Source organism: Rhea americana, unplaced genomic scaffold (genome assembly GCF_003343005.1).
Source record: "Rhea americana isolate MKP2758 unplaced genomic scaffold, rheAme1 scaffold_24, whole genome shotgun sequence".
NCBI lineage: Eukaryota > Metazoa > Chordata > Aves > Rheiformes > Rheidae > Rhea > Rhea americana.
The window spans coordinates 5822321-5833884 of record NW_028186357.1 but is presented as its reverse complement, the minus strand read 5'-3'; the positions used below and the strand labels follow the sequence as shown (position 1 = coordinate 5833884).

Here is an 11564-nt window from a genome sequence, read left to right as displayed (position 1 = left end):
TAAATCTGAGTACAGCATGTATAATTTTCTCATTAAATCAATGGACGAGGTCATTATATGTTAAAAGGAGGAAATAACTAGTTCACGCATGTTATCTTCACAAAAATATGAGCTGAGCAATTCTGCACTGACCTTTCAATATCATTCAGAATTAAATTCCATATGCATTCTACTACTGTATTCCATTCTGATGCTGCTATGTTGTTAGAATAGCTTTGGGAGGAAAAATGACTATTCCTTTGTAGCTATTGGATTGTATTTGCTTGTCACACTTTTTTTCACCTATATTTAACTGCTTAATTAAATGCTCATGCAATGATTTCTTAAACTGTGTATTGACATCAAATAGCTGCTTATTGAAATAAAAACTACTATGGACTTTGCATGTATTGCTGTCTCAAATACAGGCCTTGATATGCTTAAGAGTAAAAATGGAAAGACTTRCATCTTTTATATAATGTAGAAAAGACATTAATATAGATTTATAATTAAAAAATGAATTGGTCTGTCTCAGTRGCAGGAAGAGATTTCTGCAGGATGTAATTTAGAACACAAAAAATCCTTGCTACAGAGGTGCTGTAAAAATACAAACTAGGAGTACATATTTATTAGAGAAATTAATATTGGGGTGATTTGAGCGTGGAGTAATGGAATAGTAACCTTATTCTAGGGCCTCAGTTTTCATATTTGTGAGKATGCTTAATTGTTCTATTGTAATGCTTTAAGTGAACTGATAACAAATATAAATCTCTAATATTTCCTTATTAGGGTTTCACCTGAAGCCATCACAGAAGTATTTATCTTTCCTACTGGAAATGTTCTGTACTAGCTAACTTTTAATGRAAATGCATGAATATACTACAAAGAAAAATGAGTACTTTGAAGATAGCTTTGTCTGTTATTCTGTGTTCAGGACCTAGCACTGCTTGGCTTTTAATCTACTGCGGCTTTGGAAATCGTTAGAGCACAGTTGGTTGATAGATTGAAAGGTAGAGCAAGAGTTATTTGATGGAAAGTAATTTTTTTAATGTTGAGTATTGCCTTCTATAACCAAATTTGGAAACACTTAAGTTTGTCATGTTACAGCATATGTATATTTGATCACAGTAAATTATTTCCCAAGAGCAAGAATTGCAAAAGAATTACTACTATTTCCTGATGTAAAATTATGATCTGAATAGATGTATAGTGCTTTGTTTCTTAAGTTTTCAATATTGAAGAGGAAGAGGGAGTTCTAAAAGTATAATTTTCATCTCATGAAAATGAAGTATTGAGGTCAGGGACTCCGAATAAATTGACTTTTTTTTTTTTTTCGTGCATCTGACTTGTATTGGCTGAGGCCTGATCTGATGAAAAAAATTAGAGCTGGATAAAGTGTTTTATCTTAATGCAGGTTTTCTTTCAAATTCGCATTTGCACAAGAGGAGGATGACTTTTTCAAGGTTGAGGACAAAACATTAAAAAGCAATAGGTAGAACGTTCAAAAGCCAAGGGTGCCTCTGCCAAGCTGTAGGAGCTCTCGTGTTCAGTTGGTTCTGCTCTGTGCAAGATTAATGTCTTGACCCTCTTATTTATTAGTCTAGCATATCTCTGCATCTTTTGATTTTTTTTTTTTTAAACCAGAGAACTTTTCCAGTATGTTGCTAAAACTGGTCTATTCTCAGTCTGTCATGTGTTCTGACCAAAAAATTTTGTTGAGCTAGTCAAGAATTTGGCTGTTTCAAATATTGCCTGATAGGGTGACTTGCCAAATGAGAAAGAGCACAATGAAATGGTTTCTGTTTGAAGTTGAGTTCATCCCTTTGCTTTCAAGATAAGAAATTCCTGAACTGAGAAGGCAAATGCAACTTCGACTTTAAGAAAGGACACAGGGAAAGGTCAAAACAATTTAAAAGAGATTTGCCTCTTCAAATAAGGCAAGTAGTTATGTTGTTTTAAAAAAGGAAATGAAATCTTCATTGTGGAGGACTTATTCATGTAAAACAGATTAAAATATGCATTTGTAATATGTAAATATAGAGTCAATTAACATGAGGGTTTTTTACAGTATAAATGATTGTAACCTGCCAGTGTCCTCTGGGACGACTTTGAAACTGAAATGCTTCTTCCCTGTAGTCCCAGTTAACAGAAATCAATAAACAGTAAACATAGAGTAGTCTGTTGCCAAGTGAGCAGTGTCTGAACAGGACRGTTTAATTTTCAACAGATGAGCAGAATTTACCAGGAATAGATACACTCGCGAGTCCACAAAGCACTGTGTGCTTCTCGGGACCAGTTCCAGTAGGCAACAGAAAGTGTCAAATTCAGGAAGGGGGTTAAATCTCTGCGTCTGGAGACTCTGCTGTCTGTTTTGCTTCTCACTGTCAGCTGCACCTGTATAGTCAGGACAAAGTAGGTATAAAAATGCGGAGATGCTTGCTCCCACTGTCRGTTTGATTTTTTTCTTTGCCCCTTGAAAGGCTCCATCAGAGGAGGATGGTTTGAGAGTGTGGGAGGTGAAGGAGATCTTGGTGAGCCCCTTCAGGCCAGGTGGCAGCTTTGCCCCTGAGCGGCCCTGCGAAGAGGCAGGGAGACATGGGGCCGAGTTCTCACTGTTGCTGCAGCTCTTCATAGACCTGATGATGTCAGGAATAATCRAGTCCTAATGAAGAGACAGCAGGTTATTTCTACATCGAATCATACTCACTTTTTTCCTTGAACAGTTGGAATAATTATTCTGTAACTAAATTATACTGAGTAATGTAAGCATTTAAGTGCCYGTGCTTTACTCCCATCTTCAGAATTTAGCTTTTCGGAAAACCCTATATATAACCACTGAATCTTTACCATACATATAGATAYGTAATACAGCTAAGACATCTGACCATTTTTACATGAAGTGTGCTTATATACAACTTTCTCTTCATATGCAAAATGAAAATTAGAGGTTATGATCCTTGAAATATTCATCACTGCATCTTTAATTGCACTAATTCAAGGTGCAAATCACTTGCATGTTTCTGGCACTACAGAGGTTGGCTCAACTAAGTATGAAACTCTTAATTTTAAGTAGATTGCTGAGGGTTTTGTGCATTTGCAATGTTCAGCATTTGAAAGCAGTGTTTGCTGAAAGTCTATCTACTTAAAATTCAAGCACTCTGCAACTAAGGAACTCCAAAAAGAGGTAATGAACCATAAATTATTGCCGTTAGATATTTAATACTCAATCAGTATGTGCGCTCTCATGCATATCCCACTGGCATTGCATTTATTCTGACAGTGTGGTACTGGTTCAATTACTTTGCTCATTTACAATAAAAGATTAATGAAAAGAGGTATATTTTAGTTCACAGAGATTAATTGCATCCCTTCCTTTCCCTACACTGGAAATATTCAACCCATAATCCTGATAGCTTTTTCGTCAACAAGTACATGGAAAATTAATAGACTTTCTTCTGCTGGAATCCTCAGTGGGTTTGCAGATACAAACATCCAGGGAAAGGCTGACTGAAAGTTGGCTTTCTGGTACGGAGGAATTAATTTACCTTCTCTCCCTCTCTCTCTTTCTCTTTCCTTCTGTCTCTAATCCACTGTGATGACACTTTGAATTAGCCAGAATAAAAATGCTTGTGCAGTAAGGGTTTGAAACCAGCACACTATTTGGCTGGTGTAGTCCAACTAATATATGTGGTGTATTCCCTGCTGAGCTACAGCCAAAGGCTGCTGGTTGTTGTGAGGGTGGATTGGCATTGCGAGCACTTTCTAGTGTGTTACCGCCTTTTAACAGCTTTTGTATCTGCAGAGTATATGCTAAGGTTATTAATAAAGATTTATTGTTCATCTTGCCAGAAATATAGTTTATGTTTGTTTAAAATCATGAGGAACTAGATTTTCACATGGTTAGTGACTGAACAACCTCTTAGACATTTTAGTTTGCAGTTGTTGTTGTTGTTCCACTGTGCAAAGATGACAGGAAAAAAAAATCAGCAGAAAGGCTTATCGTAGGTCTTGTTGACATGTGGGCGGAAGGAATAAGGCCTTATACTGCTTTATTTTGTAGGAGTTTTATCTAACTTAACAAGCAAACCAATCTAAGAAAAAGGCAATAAAAGGACAGTAATTACAATATCGGGACAAAACCAACCAGTGATTGTGGGCTTATAAAAATATGAAGCTAGAGGCATAAAAGCAAGAAAACCTTAATACAGATGTTAAGCACTGGATGTTTGCAGCTGGAGCTGGCTTTGGCTTTGCCTCTGCAGCGACCTCTGGAATCCCAGTACAGCCAGGCTGATCTCCTGCTGTGGCTTTGGGTTCARCCTAGATAAGCTTCCAGAAGTTCAGAATTCATCCCAGCGTTCCAGACCTGGTGAGCCTACCGACCCGGAAGAGAAGTCTGATAAAAAAGCTTCCTGGCAATATTTTGGCCGTTCTGGTTCTATTCCCTACTGGAAACTATTAGTTAAAAAACAAAAACAACAACAACAAAAAAAAAMCACGCTATTTTAGACCTTACACCTTTGCTTTGGGCATAAAAATAGATGAAGGCTTTGCGTATGTGTCTGGTACATGCACTTACCTTACCTAACTTGTTTGCCTCTTTCTGGTCACACAGTAAAAATTCTTACAACTAACTTTGAAAATATATCCAGATATCTTTCCCTAAATCTACTGAAAAATATGTAATGGCTCTCTCAAGCTCTATATCCAGCTCAACCTAAAAGTGCAGTTTTAATTAGGATTTTTTAATAAATCTACTATTTTCCATCTCATTAAGGACTGATGCCTCATTATTAATTCAGGGTGAGCCTTGCTCWCTTGAAAAGCAGAATGAAATCTGAACTGCCTTATGACTGTTTACAGGCAGTTCAGACTAAGGTAAATGGAGAAGCTTGACTTCAGGAAGTCTCCAGGTCCTCTGTGGTCATTATCTCAGCCAGATTTCCCTCTTGTGGGCTAAACAAAGACTTGGATAAGATACCAAGCTTGATTGCTTGTATCTGAATAATGAAGACTTTAGCGGCCTGTTTAATCCATCTGCCTGTGTTTTTTCTTTTTCAAGTCTTTTTTTGTCTCAGTAAAATAGCACAGTATAAGAGATTGAGCTCCAAGCTTGAGAAAAAGGGCATGTATCAAAACCATCTGCACAAATTTTGAATTTTTTAGACACTATTGCTTAACGTAGTAGACTCTCACTGTGTAGTGCTGTTCATTTTATTTATCTTCAGTTTTGGAACTTGAAAATGGTTTCACTGGGCAAAATTGTGTTTTCCTGGCATTCTTCAGGATAAAACAGATTTATCTCAACTTGGTTTTGGTTAGTGTTTGCTGGTAGCTACCTCAGATTTAAAAAAAAAMMTGCTGCAAAACACTTGCTGCATATAATTCTTGTGTGAAATGTACATTCTGATACTTTAAAATTGATTAACTTAGGCAGACAGAAGTAAAATAACATAACTTCTTTGAATGCTATATGACTATATTTGATTTCTGATCTTTCTACTAGTGGGTTTTTAATAATACAATAATATACTTTAGAGCTGCCTGTAATTACTTGGAAGATATAACTTCTCTTTGTGTAAATTATATGCCTATAATTAAAAGAAGATCAGGAGTATATATCTTCAGTGACTAATACTCATGATAATATAAAACTTGTGTAGATTTTAATAGAAAACAACTTCTTATTTGCTTTTATTTAATTCTGTGCAAATTGACATATAACTATTTTCCTGCCATTGAATTATACAGCATGTATTATGGGGAAAATATGAGGGAAAAATACCATTTTCAATTCTGTAAATGTATCTGTGAGCCTTTTGTAGAATGCAACATGCAGGTGAGCCTTATCGTAGGACTCCTTCACAGATGCATGGTGCASGAGCCTAAACTGGAAGTTTGTGTTCAACTCAAAAATTGTAAAGCTGAAAATCGTTTGTTGCTTAGCCCTATGGGCACCTAAGCTGCATGGGTAGCTCAAGCTTTTAACCTTAAATTCTTTGTGCCAAAGTGGAACCATGGATGGTTTTTCTCAGAGTTTCACTCTCCCTGGTGAGATCAGGCTATCTGTCCATAGCCTGAGTTGCTCAGTGTCTAGCCTGTGAGCAAGACTGAAACAGRTGGGTTTAAATCCTCCGTGGCAGGGCCTAGAGCTGAGCTCTGCTACTGCTGAGGTGGGGTGAGGTTTTGGCTACTGARTCTCATGTGACAGCAGACACTGCAGGAAGGAAAGAGGTTCATGACAGAGTGGGTTTTTTTTTTCTTGAAAAATGAGTTGGAAAGTCTTCTATCTTATAGGACAGTCTGAGGAAGATGTTCTGATCAAACTTCTTGAGGGYTTCTACAGTATCTAGCAGTGATGAGATTACTCACAGCGATATCCTCTGTGAAAGTTCAATTTGTTCAGCTGTCACTGCTTGCTGGCAGTGGTGTGGTTGCAACGCTTACAGGGCATAGCGATTTCATGCTGCTGCCCCAAACTCTTCCGTTTTTGTTCTTCTACTGGATCTTCCTCAGTCTAATCGCCCAAGGAGTTTCCCAGGTTTTGCTTGTGATTAAGCTTCTGGTTGAATATTTGTAAAGTTATGCCCGTTTCCTACCRCAGAAGGATTAGATGTTGGTCTGCAACTCCAAAATGAAATTACTGTTCACAAAAAGTGCTGCTGAGAGAGGCCACTTTAAGTATTGCAATTCAGGAATTAATACCTGCTTCTCCAGGTACCTGAGGTTCTGAACCAATTCATTTAGTGTGGTATTAAGAGATGAGAGCAAAGAAATTGAGGGGGAATGCTCTTCTTTTTGGCATTTAATTGCATTTAATTGCATTTAGCAGTCCTTAAGTCACTTTTTCTGCACCTTCTTCTTCATCTCAGAGAACGCATCGTAAAGTCTAATATCTTAAATCTGAGSATCTCTTCAAAAGCAAAACAAAAAAACTCTTAAAAAATCATGTTATACAGATATTGATTCTTTATCTCAGCAATAACACAAATGAAAACAAAGTAAGGAGACAGATGATGATGAATCTTGGAAAAAAAAAATCTGCCAGCATATCTTAAATCAAGCAAGCTGATATGGGTGAAGAGGCATGATCTGATCTGTTGAATTCTTGTAGTGACCTACAGTGCTGACTCAGACTGTACAGGCTTGCGTAATCCTTCTCTTGTGGGGGAAGAAAGTCACACTATTTCTTAATGCAATGAAATATCCAGTGCAAGAGATATGCTCGTCCTTTATGAAGGTAAAATGAGATTCATTTCAGTCATTTTACTTCTTAACTAAATGTTACTGAAGCCTAGTGTTTTAAATAGCCTTATTTATTAATATACTATTTTAAGAAAGAGCAACTCTATGAAAGGCTGCTTGTTAGGAGTAAAAGGCAGAAAACCATCACTGTGAATTAAGAATCACCCTTAGATGAAAATATTAATGTATTCTCAGAACCATCATTCTTTAACAACAATCTCTCCCTGGAGGCTAATAGGGAAGGTAGAAGAAAAATGCTGCTTGAATGCATCTATATTGAATATATTCTGATATTCTTCTGAGTCAATCAGTTGCTCATTTTTCTCCCTCCATATCTTGATATTGCTTAGCTCCATTACAATACAAGAACTATTTAAGTTTATAGAAGGGTTTATATGATTGAACTGAATTGGATGCTCAGGAAATTGGATGCTGAGAAAATTCCCTCTACCTCTCTATATTGTAAGTCAAGAAGGAACAGCAGCCAGTTTGAGTTCTAAAACTTAAAATTATATATGCATTATGAATTATATAGGGAAGAAAAACTGCCTAGGAGCATAAAAAACAATGTAGATGAAGTCAGGCATCTTGATCAAAAAGTATACTGCATGGCTTTGATTAGCTTCTGCTTGGAGTTCTCAAATACTATAAATTGTTTTTGCTTTATAAGATYTTTCCAAATTTTTGGAAAGACCTAGAAGTGCTTTCAGGCTTGCTCAAAAAAAAAGTGAGAAGAGCTTGTTTCTAGAGCTAGTTCTTGCTTAATTCTGATATTGATGACAGGTGGTATTTTGCCAGCTGATTATGATCCATTGGGTGTACTCCAAGAATGATGGTCATCCTAATTGAATCGTATTTTTTATAAAATACAAGTGCTTTGTAAAATGCCTTTCTTCAATTTTTCTACTGTCCTTATCCATTCACTTTATAAAGTCTCTGAATTTCCTCGCTGGATATGCACTTGTGGGATGCGGAGTAATAGAGTTCCTTTGTGCATGACTGTAATACGAACGATGAGCTGCTTTGAACTCAGTGATCTCCTGGGCTGTAAGGGATTTTTAGTCACATCACCCAGTAAATGTAGTGGACTAAAAGTCAGTCAATAGTGAAAGATGGAGTACTACATATAGCACAGAGATTCCTTCATTACATCTTGGTAGCCAGTATTACATTTTTTTATAGTAAAATTGRTAAGTGTTCAGAAGATTCATAGGTGTACAAGTCTCATCATCAAATTAAAGCGAGACCGATATTCATTTGCTTTGATGTCACTTCTTGGCAGTTAACTCTTTTTTTTCAGATTCAAGAAAAGGATCCTTTATGAAGGAGGAGGAGRAGAACTCCCAGGAGATCTAGTATTTTCCTAGAAAAGCAAAAATTGTAAACCAGAGAGCTGGGTCACTGGTGTGGAATGGATGGTGACAAAATGCATCAATAGGATATTGCAGCCAGATTCAGCCCCAGAGAGAAGCCGAAAAAGCCTGTGAAAGCTAATGACATTATTGATAAACTTACCACATGTGTTTCAGAATAAGACTTGGTGTGAATAGAACTGAAATGACCRACTGATGCATTTGTAATCCTTAAACCTGTCAGTTTTATCCTCTTCCAAGCACTCTAGTGATTTGTGTTCTCTGAATTGTTTTTCTTTGCAATCTTTGTCTCACTATAGGGTTCTCTGTTCAGAATAGAAAATGAAAGAGGGGGAAAAGAAAACTGAACAATTTCACAAGAAATTTATTGCAGATAGCAATTTAGAAGACTCATTCTGGGATCAGCGTGAGGAAAATACGGTAAGATCCTAAGACAGCCAATATAATACAAATGCAGCAAATATATTCAGTGATTGAATGCACAATATCATTTTTTCCCATTCAGATTAATAAAGATCATAACTCATTTTGCTGTAGTAGACAGTATTAAGTAAATATTAAGTGCTARTTAGTATCCAGCTATTGTAAAAGCAGCAAATACAGTGCGCACACAGAGGAGATGAGTTCAAATTAGTAGAAATTCTTAAGTTGCTGGTTAGTGGGGAGTGGTTTAAGTAGTGTATGACAGAAGTCTCTTCAGTAGCAAAAAGGTGAAAAATCCTTGCAGGAGTTCTCCATGCAGTCCAAAAAAAAGCACCCTACTGGGGTGGTGGAGAAGGCCAGTTTTAAAGTTTCAGTATCTTCAAGTCTGATGCAGGGAAACCAAAGAGGTAGGCAGTTCCAGTACGGTCAGATCTGTTCTCACTGTCGTCTTCTGATTGCTGTGGCTTTAACATACGTTGTTTTCTGATGGACTCTTCCTTTCCTCCCCACTAAACATTTTTTGAAATGCAAAGACAGTCTTATAAATTGAGTCAAGAGAGCTGGTCAAAATCCAGTAAAAACAGCAATTTTGATAAAAGTATTCCAACTGGCTATAGAAATCAATAAAACATCAGTGACTGTATTTAGATATATGTGCATCTCTGGTGTATCTCGGCTTCAGCTTTTGACTCTGTAGGAGGTGTGTTCTGCAGAGGTGAAAGTCATGCAATAAACTCCAGTTTCATGAAATAAATTGTATTGATCAACCAGCCTTGACAGTCTAACCTTTGCTCTGCCCATGATTGCAGGAGCAGTGATTTTAATTTGCAGGGGGTGAAGTGATGTAAATAAAGGTGTGGGAAAGGCCCCAGGGGGAGGTTGGTTGGGGCTGTTAAGGCCTGTTGGGGTGTTTGGGGCCCTGATAATGGCTGAATTAAACATACTATTTTATTTGTGTATAAACCCATTTCTTCCCTCTTAGTTCTCTTCTGGAAGTATTTAAAACTTTTATTCCTTGCTGATTCCTGTACAGCACAACATTGGATATAAAATGCTCAGATCCTATAACAAGAGCTTAGCAGTTTTGCTTGGTTTTATTTTCTGTATCAGAGTGAGAAGTGAAGAGGTAATGGCAGCTGGAGCCTGGGAATGCTTCAGAGTGCTGGTTGCTGCTTTGCCTCCAGCTAGGTGTTAACCAGAAGTTCTGGCTCTTGTCTAGATTTTACAGTAGTGTCATCTCATCAGAGTTTGGACTTTCTAGAGTTCATGGTTTAACCCAGATGTTGCATGCTCATTTTGAAAGATCAATAAATTCATTTTTGCCTAAAAAGCCAAGTACAGTCAGCTATGTCACTGCCTAGTCTGTTCTTTGGTAAAATGTTCTCGGAAAAGTAGTACCTGTCTTGTTGACTGTCCTGAGCAATATATTAAAAAGAGCTTACATTCATTTTTGTGTATTCTAATTTCAACTGCTCTTGAGATGCAAAATCTGTAAATGAATTTCACCTCTTAATTATATATTCACTTCAACAGTAAAAATGTTTCTCCTGTTGTAATTTTATCTTTCGTGGTGKTGTTTTCCCTCCCTTCCCACCAACCCAGCTTTGGTACTGGGTGTCCTTTGTGCAGCTTTGCTGTCTTTGCCACCTCTTAAATTTACCTTCTAACCTTGGGGGTTCTGTAGCCAGCAAAGCAAATCTCTTCATCTGTAGGTTCCATGAGTCACCATACTGGAACTAGGCATGCACCGTAGTCCTTTTCTGAACCCTTTCTTGTTTCTTATCCATGCTAATAGCACAAAAACATGGGCATTTACTGCCTCCTAAGTGGGGAGACCACCTCTGTATCTAATTTTAGGCTTCTGGTGAACAATGGCTATAAACTGTTACTGTTCACTCAAGGATTTTTACCTTGGTTCTCAAAAGCTGTATCCATGTAACTGTTTTCTTAAACTTGCTTTTTGACTGACCTTTTTGAGTCTGTGAGTGGCCTGGAGTGGATAAGAATGAATGCGTTTGCAGCACAGAGCAGAACTCTGTGAAATGCAGTCTGATGTCATGTACTACACTGAATAATTTAAAACTGACAAGGTAGACAAAGAGTATTTATTATTTTATTTTTCAGTAATAGATGGGCTTAATCCTTCGTCTGTCTAGACAATAAGCTGCGTCTCAATCAGTTATGTTAACTACTTGCCAGAGTCACTTTGTACTACCCAAAGACCCTGTAAACCTTTACTAAATGGAGCTATTGCAATACGTTGTTAGAGAATTCCTGGAATGCATTTGCTCTTGTGCTGCCAGCGCGTTCAAGAGAAGTCGTTCAATGCTTGTGTGCCTCTCTCTACCCATTCATAAAACTAGTGTCCATAGAAAGTGTTATCCAGTGCTAATGCTATTTTATGTGAATATTTTTTATAAACTTCGTGAAATGACTTTTTATGTGAACGGAGTTGCATCCAAGAGACCAGCTCTTCTCTACTATCAAAATGCAAAGTTAAGCTTTTGGATGAGATTTTTTTTTTTTTTTTTTTTTTTTTTTTTT

The 11564-nt window shown here is 37.1% G+C and overlaps 1 long non-coding RNA gene across 3 annotated transcripts in view; it reads right to left on the bottom strand.

The window, feature by feature from the left end:
• Positions 1-2155: 2155 nt before the first annotated feature.
• The window catches only part of LOC146595081 (uncharacterized), a 13003-nt gene continuing 3594 nt past the window's right edge, over positions 2156-11564 (bottom strand). For 2 of the 3 annotated variants that reach the window (XR_014896022.1, XR_014896024.1), the window contains exons 3-5: positions 9355-9529; positions 8740-8902; positions 2156-2641 (exon numbers count right to left, since the gene is read on the bottom strand). This is a non-coding gene — a long non-coding RNA (uncharacterized LOC146595081). The remainder of the gene's footprint in view (positions 2642-8739; positions 8903-9354; positions 9530-11564) is intronic. The other variant, XR_014896023.1, reaches the window with a different exon arrangement.